Raw genomic sequence first — 8,515 nt, forward strand, 5'->3', positions numbered from 1 at the left:
ATATATATATATATATATATATCCGCGCAGTGGTTCTCTGAGAGAGGCAGAGTTCGGGGATGAAACGGTGAAATGGGGTGAAATACAAAAACTATAGGACATACAGCAAAACGATGAAGGAATTATTTGTAGCAAAAATTATAAATGAAAATTTGAAAAAAGAAAGATAAACATTTGACCAATATTTCATGATATATCGCTGCTCGACATGGATATTTTCACCCCCATCACCTATATATATATATTTTCTTCTTATGAAAATACTCGATAACTATTTAAGTGTATTGGAACAAGGAAAAAATTCAAAAAATAATTTTTTCAATTTTTTTCTTTTCTCAACCGTTTACGGTGCTGTAGGGGATGAACCGTAGGGGGTGGAGGCAAAGTGCAAACGATATTTTTTGCAGAAAATTGTATCTTCTATACTTTTTATTTGACACTTTTTCCGATGTCTTTCGTTGTTTTCGAGCTATTCTCGAAAAATGCATTTAGGGGGCAGTTTCTCGTATTTTTCTCACCCTCGCCGGGATGCACGAACCCTGTGTCTACTCAAAAACTTTTAGTTAAGCTAAAGTCTAACGATTGGGCCAATTCGCAGGGACGTAGGTAAAAATTGAGAAGTTGAAGCTAGTTTGACTGGACTAATTGGGGAATTTGCAACGCGCCATGTGTAGATATGATTACTTATTCTATAATGGGGAGTATATGATTATGCACTTGATGATCGTGTCGATTTCCATGTGTTGAAAGACTCCGTGGAATTGCATCCATGTTCAATTTTAAAAGGTTGACAATAGCATGTGTGCAAAACTTTTGTGCGGACTTAACCCAAATTCACAAATGAATGGTGTAATTTTTTTGTGTATTTAAAGGGTGTGGAAATCAAGCATGTGTACTTTCAGTGATGTGCCAATCTTTTTCATGGACAACTGGAGGTGGACAAAGTTAGAGCACACGTTGGTCTGTGTGGAGTTCTAAGCGGTGCTGTGCCCTCTTGTGGAGAAAAAGCGTGTGCTCAAGTGGACATTTAGGCTCTGACCCAACCTTTTTCTGGCCATGATCAATACTGCCAATGGTGTTATCACATATTTTACCGACTGAACAAAAAATTGAGAAACAAAAGTTTTTTTGGTTGCTGAGAAACGCGACGAGCTTACTGGCTCAGTAACTAGTGCAAAAACCGCTTTGCATTTTCAGATTTTCACTGACCGATAATTAACATGGTGAAATAATAACCGAATTGGAATATTCCATAAAAAAATTAATAAATCCTTAGAATAAAGGAGAATAACATTCATCGAAGCTACCAATATATCGTTGAACAATTTGACATGAATATCCTATACTCTATGAAAAATATTGTTTTATCGCTAATTTCATGTGAAAAACTGAAAATTCACACATCTAGTTTCATTCAACATTCAGGGATCTGTTATAGAAGAAGCCCAGAAGAAGTGATAATCCTTTTCTTGACATGTTTTTGCTTCCGAATGGAAGCATTGAAATCGTTCGATTTTTCTTTTCTCTAATTTTGCCTGTAAATGATGTAAAATTGTCTGAAACGTAAAAATACGAAGTTTGAGGACCATGTATGTATGTGCGCGTGGTCAACTTGATCCACTTGATGGTCAATTTTTAGAAAATTGAACGAATAAAGGGCTAAGATGATTCCACAAAATTTGAAATTTTGTGAGATTATAGGTGTTAATGAGGACTAAGTCTGTGCTAAAGTTCAGCTGAATTGGTTCAGCTATTTTTCGAAATCATCATTTATTTTTAAATGGTTTTTTGCAAATATCCCGGAAAATATCCAACCGATTTCAATTTTTTTTTCAAAATACTCGTCTTGATATCTTCTATCGCAATCTATCGAAATATCTATACCCATTCATACGAAGTTTTCAACATACATACATGGTCCTCAAACTTCGTATTTTTACGTTTCAGACAATTTTACATCATTTACAGGCAAAATTAGAGAAAAGAAAAATCGAACGAAATATCTTGATATTTCTACTTTTCACTGAAAACTTTCGTTAGCACTCTAGTTTTCCTCAAAATTGACATATTAACTTTGAATTAGGTACAAAGTTTCCTCGTGGCACTAAAATGTTTGATATTGAAGATGGGCTAAATCGGAGGGATTTATATCCCAACCTATTTTCTTGAATATCTCGAAAACTACTCACACGTTTTGAATTTTTTTTCCAAAATACTCGTCTTGATGTCTTCTATTGCAATCTATCAAAATATGTATACGGGGTATTCCATGTGAATTCACCCGGTCAAAACCCTCACCATCGCCAATCATATTGCCGATTTTTCCTGTGGTTGTATATGGAAAAATATGACTTGTCAAATTTTTTCAGATTTTTTGAAGCATCCTGTGGACAGCTATGTTTTTTGAAATTTTTACCTTTAAATGCCTGCAACTTCCGTAAAAGTCAACCGATTTGAGTTTTTTTTTACAAAATGTCCGTCTTCGAACACACTTTCCATATAAAAATATGCCGATTTTTTTCAATTCGATCTTCCATCGATTTCTTCAGAAAAACCTCAAAAAACTTCAAAAAACGAGTCGTTTTCAAAGTTGGTCACGTTTTATATTTTTCAAAAAATTTCAGTGAATATATTGGACCAAAACAAAATTTTTCACCAAAGGCCAAAGTGGGCTTCCCATTTCGTGGCCGTCATTTCCAATTTGAATATATGAATCCGGGATGAAAAATTTCAAAAATTTCAAAATTCTTTTCGCATTTGAACGCAGAAGCATTATTTGAATTTACCGCCTGAAGAATCACTGCATTATATTCGAATCTGGAACAATTTGATAATTTTTTGAAAATTCGTTAACAATAAATCTTTTCGAGTGGTGTGTTCTAATAGAGATCCCACTTTGGCCTTTGGTGAAAAATTTTATTTTTGTGCAATATATTCACTGAAATTTTTTGAAAAATGTAAAAAGGGTCCAATTTTGAAAACGACTCGTTTTTTGAAGTTATTTGAGGTTTTTCTGAGGAAATCGATGGAAGAACGAAATGAAAAAAATTGGCATATTTTTATATGGGAAGTGTGTTCTAAGACGCACATTTAAAAAAAAAACTCAAATCGGTTGATTTTTATGGAAGTTACAGGCATTTGAAGATAAAACTTGCAAAAAAACATGGCTGCCCACAGGATGCCTTAAAAAATCTGAAAAAATTTGAGGAGTCATATTTTTCCATATACAACCACAGGAAAAATCGGCAATATGATTGGCGATGGTGAGGGTTTGGACCTGGGTGAGTTCACATGGAATACCCCATACCTATTTCTATTTTTCTGTTTTTCGCTGAAAATTTTTGTTAGCACTTTAGTTTTCCTAAAAATTGACATATTAACTTGAAATTTGGTACAAAGTTTTCTCTTGGCACTAAAATATTTGGTATTGAAGATGGGCTAAATCGGATGGATAGTTTAGGAGACATTCGACTCTGTATCCAAATCTATTTTCTTGAATATCTCAAAAACTACTCAACCGATTTCAATTTTTATGTCAAAATATTCATCTTAATGTCTTCTATTCCAAACAATTGGAATATGCACAATTCATGCGAAGTTGCCGAGAAATTCAAGTTTTTCGATTTTTCGCTAAAAATCCGTCTTTTCTTGAGAAGATCCGGTAATCCGCGATTCTAACCTCGCTTCGCTCGGTTTGATCGCGGTTTACGGGCCTTCTGACGAAAAATTGCATTCACCACACGGTCCAAAAGTATTTTCTGACGAATGTGATTATAGGCCTCGCCTTCGGCTCGGCCTACAAAGCCACATTCGTCAGAAAATACTTTGTGGACCTTGTGATGAAAATAACTATTGCACTCTAACTTTGGAAAAAATTGACATATTAATCTGAAGTTTGGCACGAAGTTTCCTCTTATTTTACTTGAAAATTGAGAAAATCGGAGAATTTGCATCTTACAGAAACTGAAATTTTTTATTCACCATAAAACAGAATGTTTATTTTCTTATTATTTTTTAAATATAGAATTGCAACGGATCCATTCGATAGGTTACTACCAATGAAATTGGTAGAAATGAAATATAAAAAGACTAACAACGCATAAAGAAACAATCATATCTCTTCAGTCGAATAGGCTCGGCCCCCCGTTTGTTTTTCCAACTTATCCAGGTGTGTTTCTTCGAAACGACTTTTTTCGTTTTCAATTTCGACGTTTTTCTTGGGCCTTGAAATTTCGATAAAACAATTGAACACTATCAGGCAAAGGGGGGGGGGAGGGCGCAAGGTTAGAGGTTATTTCAGTCCCCAAGAAACACGTCAAAAACCAGAACAAAAAAATTCGTTTCGAAGAAACATACCCAGACAAGTTGGAAAAAAATCATGCCAAGAAAAGCGCTATTACTAACGGTGGGCAGTGAAACAGCTGACGAGGATTTCACCAATATTTACTTACAAAATAATGATAAAACTTGGACAGTCGAGGTTTCCCATGGTTATTGAACACCAAAATTGCTTTTATCATTTTATAAGTCTTAAATATCAATTTCGGGATGACGAATGTATATTTATATTATTCGCTTTATATTATTTCCTCCTGCGCTCAAACACACTCTGACATGAATTCCAACCATAGACATATAATACCCAGACCGCGCACAGAGATTATAGGGGAGATTCCCAGCGCTTGGTTGGGGACAAAGAGGATTGACTAAAGTAGAGGCTCAGATCTCGGGGTTGGACTGACCCCAAAGAGGATTGACTAAAATAGAGGCTCAGATCTCGGGGTTGGAGTGACCCCAAGCGAAAAATAGTTCGACCCCAACGGAGGGATGGCGCTACGGTCGAATCTGACGGCTGGGCGAACTGCCTGTGCGGGTAACTCGGCAGTAGCCAGTAGCAGTCCCGCCAGGGGGTCGTCACTTCAAGTACCCCCTCCACCTGCTAATCTCAATGGTACGATCTGGTAATAACTAGTTTTTTGTTTTTTTTTTGTGGTCACCATGAGTGGTATGTGAGCACCTTCACGGCCGTCTAGACGCTGGTGGACGCCATATTGTTTGGAAACTCTACTGTGTTGTGACGTTTATTTTGTATGGAGAAAATAAAAATAAACAACAATTGAGAATATGAAAGATGAAAACAATGCAGCAGTGTGAGAAATAAATTGAGGTAATTGTTGATAGAAATTATGCATTTGATAATTATCAAGCTTTGTAGAAAAATTAATTCGTTTATGAGACAATTAGAGGTTACATGTGATCTGGCAGATGTATTCTTTCATTTTCATCCTTGATCACGACCTTATTTGGGTAGATAATGCCGAAAAATTCGAAATGCGTGGTGCCTCATTGGGGGCATGCACAACAGAAGAATAAAGATTGTATTTACGCGAAATTTCCCCGAGAAGTTGAAAGGTTGATTGATATTGGTGGTGATAATTGAATATGGTATAACTGATCCAAATTTGTTTGTTCAGATGCAAGAAATGGGTACAGGCTGTAGGCGTAGAGGACCTCACAATAGAGAAATAGAGAAGCAATAGAGAAGCTCAATGGGATATGCTACGTCTGTGGATGCCACTTTACTCCCGATCAATTTTGTCATCCCTCGAGGAAAAAACTGAAGATGACAGCTGTCCCATCACTGTTCGATCCTCGAGTCATTCCTCTGGCCGATGAATTGTTGGAGAATTTTCCAATCCTGAATGTTCTGAAGATTCCGATTGAAGGTATGTATCGTTGAATTCCCGAATAACTTATAATAGTCGAAAAAACCTGATAACTAAGAAAACACATAGGCTAAAAAAGTTGGGTGCGAATTTTCAATATTGTGGAGAGTAATTAATCATTTATATGATTTCACTGATTATATTTTTATTTCACAGCTAAAAGAATCCTGTTGACTCCCGATTCCCCGACTTTGCCGCCTAATTTGAAAAACATCTGTAGGACCAACACTAACACAAATGATTTAATAAAGCGATTAGGTGAGTAAACAATTCATTAAAGTAACTCATCCGTCACCTACAGTTTCCTACTTATCACACTATATATTTAAAGAATTCTAATTATTGAATTTTTTAATTAAATCGCCTGAGAAGTTTTTTAATTTCACTTTGGATGCATGCACTGTTTAAAATTTAAACAGTGGAATTTATCATTTTTAAACATTTTTTTTTTCAAACAAAGAATAGTTGATGGAGAAAAAAAAATGGATTATGAAACTAATCAAGTATTCAATTATCTCTGAAAAACATAGGATAAATGTTCAAATAGAGCTAATTTAATAGAAAATTTTATGAATATTGTCTGGTAATGGCATCTACCTTGTGTACTGTTTAGTAAATATGGAAATTTAAGAAGAAGCTAAAAATTTATCATATCAAGACGGTGATTTACTTTTTGGTTAATTTGTCATAACTATACCACTGTTTTTCAGACTCTCTATTTTACAGTTGTGATGCACTGTTGGAAACTTAGACACCCCCCCCCCTTCGCATCACCATCACCAGGATAGAGCTCTGTCCAATGATCTCCAATTCGGGCATCCAATGTCCTGATCACTTGTCGAAGGGTTACAGCATCCCCAGCGCCTCGCATCAGCAACGCCAGTACCCATCTTTGTCCAGTAAACCCCACGGTCTTGTTTACTTATTGAAGGTTTAGAGCACCCCTTTACTTCATCAGCAACACCAGGATTCAACTCAACCAAGATGCAATGGCCGTTCATGCGAGGATCCAATGTCCTGATCACCCGGCAAAGCCTTACAACATCCCCAGTACCTCGCATCAGCAACGCCAGTACCCATCCTTGTCCAGTCAACCCCACTGTCTTGTTTACCTATTGAAGGCTTACAGGACCCCCTGTACTTAATCAGCAACACCAGAGTCCAGTTCAACCAAGATGCAATGACTCCCCAGCAACTCCCAACATGACAATAATCTGCAACACTCGTGTAAAGATTCCAGGAGATACATACGCCAAAGATTAGCGAAGTCTCTACCACGTTATGAAAAAACGAAGTTCATCCTTGACAACTGTTCAGAACAATTGGATCCAGAAATACAAGACTATTCGAAACAATGCTATACTCGTCTTGATACAGTTCTTCGTCAACTCTAGTATAGCTATACAGGATTATTTTGTGTGCATGAAGAAACTGATCAGGAGCCTGTTATTAGTAACCCGGCTTACACAAGATGCAAAGAGGGTCATGAAGAAGTTATCATTAATTCATCAGACCAGAAGAGGCTGAAGAAGCTGATGGGGATTCTCATCATGAACTTTCGGACTGCGTTGTCTACTTTCAATTTTATGATATCAATTTATCGTATCAATAAGTTGTACGTTGATTGTGATTCTCTGTGTTATAAATGTCATGTCAGGATGAACCAGAATATCCCATGTGAGGAATATTCTGCAATATTTATAGCGTCTTAAATAAGGCCAGTACTTTTGTTATATCTGTAAATTTATATTCCGATTGATTTCATTATAAATTTTGAGATACTTGTTACTGTATAGTTATGTTACATACTATTTGGGTATCAGTCCAGAGTTAAAGTTTCATAAGTATATAAATAGGTTTATGATGTTATTCGTTTTATTCTTTGATAATAATAATAATAATAGATAATAATAAATACGGAGTCAGGAACTTTATATCAAAGTTTTCCCATTGTCTAAAAAAAATAAAAATGAGACCCAAATGTGGAGATTTTTTTTTATTCATTTCTGTCATCAATTCCGGTCCTTCATATGATCGAAGCATTCAGTTGTGAAGAATTTGATTAATCAATCAAATCAAGATCGGCTCTCGGTCATAAATTCAGAGAGGTCCATTTTGTCCCATCTGCCCTCAGTACATTCCTTGAACATTGTTCTAATTACTCAAACCAAGTAGCCAACACAGAATTTCTAGTACTTTTTGTCACTAGGTTGGCAACTCTGAGGTACCCTGGGACAGAAAAGCTAGTATACATTTTACATTGAGTGTCTACCCCCTGAGGCCCGCTGTCTCAGGGATAGTTTCGGAGGGAAATTTATGCCCTGCTCGTCCTCGACATGTTCTTAATGTTTTTCAGGTGATTCATTTGCTGGGTAATTGATATTAAGGACTGAAACACAGACAGTGTGACGGAGAATTAAATTCCCCATCAATCGATCCACGTTGCATTCCTTAATCTCTGTAACAAAAAAATACAAACTACGGGAAAGTCATGGGCCAGTGAGAAAAATAATTTTCTTCTCGGCGTACAGTGACTTTTCACCATTCGCCCGCGAATTAAAAATTCACTTCTCCCCTCCTAATTGAGATTAAGGAATGAAAAAAAAGTAGTTCGATGGAGAATTAAATTCCCCATCAATCGATCCCTGTTGCATCCCTTAATCTCTGTAACAAAAAAATACAAACTACGACAAAAGTCATGGGCCAGTGAGAAAAATTGTAGTTTCGCGGCGCAGTGACTCCCGGTAATTAAAAATTCACCTCTCCCCTCCTAATTGAGATTAAGGGAT

At 36.3% G+C, this 8,515-nt stretch overlaps 1 long non-coding RNA gene across 2 annotated transcripts; it reads left to right on the forward strand.

The window, feature by feature from the left end:
* Positions 1 to 5,047: 5,047 nt before the first annotated feature.
* Positions 5,048 to 7,660, forward strand: LOC107045417. 2 transcript variants are annotated; one of them, XR_001461431.1, is made up of 4 exons: positions 5,048 to 5,167; positions 5,475 to 5,726; positions 5,883 to 5,984; positions 6,437 to 7,660. It is a non-coding gene; the product is annotated as an uncharacterized LOC107045417 (long non-coding RNA). The 2 variants fall into 2 exon arrangements; XR_001461430.1 differs by having other exon boundaries at positions 6,453 to 7,660.
* Positions 7,661 to 8,515: the final 855 nt, after the last annotated feature.

The sequence above is a fragment of the Diachasma alloeum genome, unplaced genomic scaffold (assembly GCF_001412515.2).
Source record: "Diachasma alloeum isolate Michigan unplaced genomic scaffold, Dall2.0 Dall_scaffold_00934, whole genome shotgun sequence".
NCBI lineage: Eukaryota > Metazoa > Arthropoda > Insecta > Hymenoptera > Braconidae > Diachasma > Diachasma alloeum.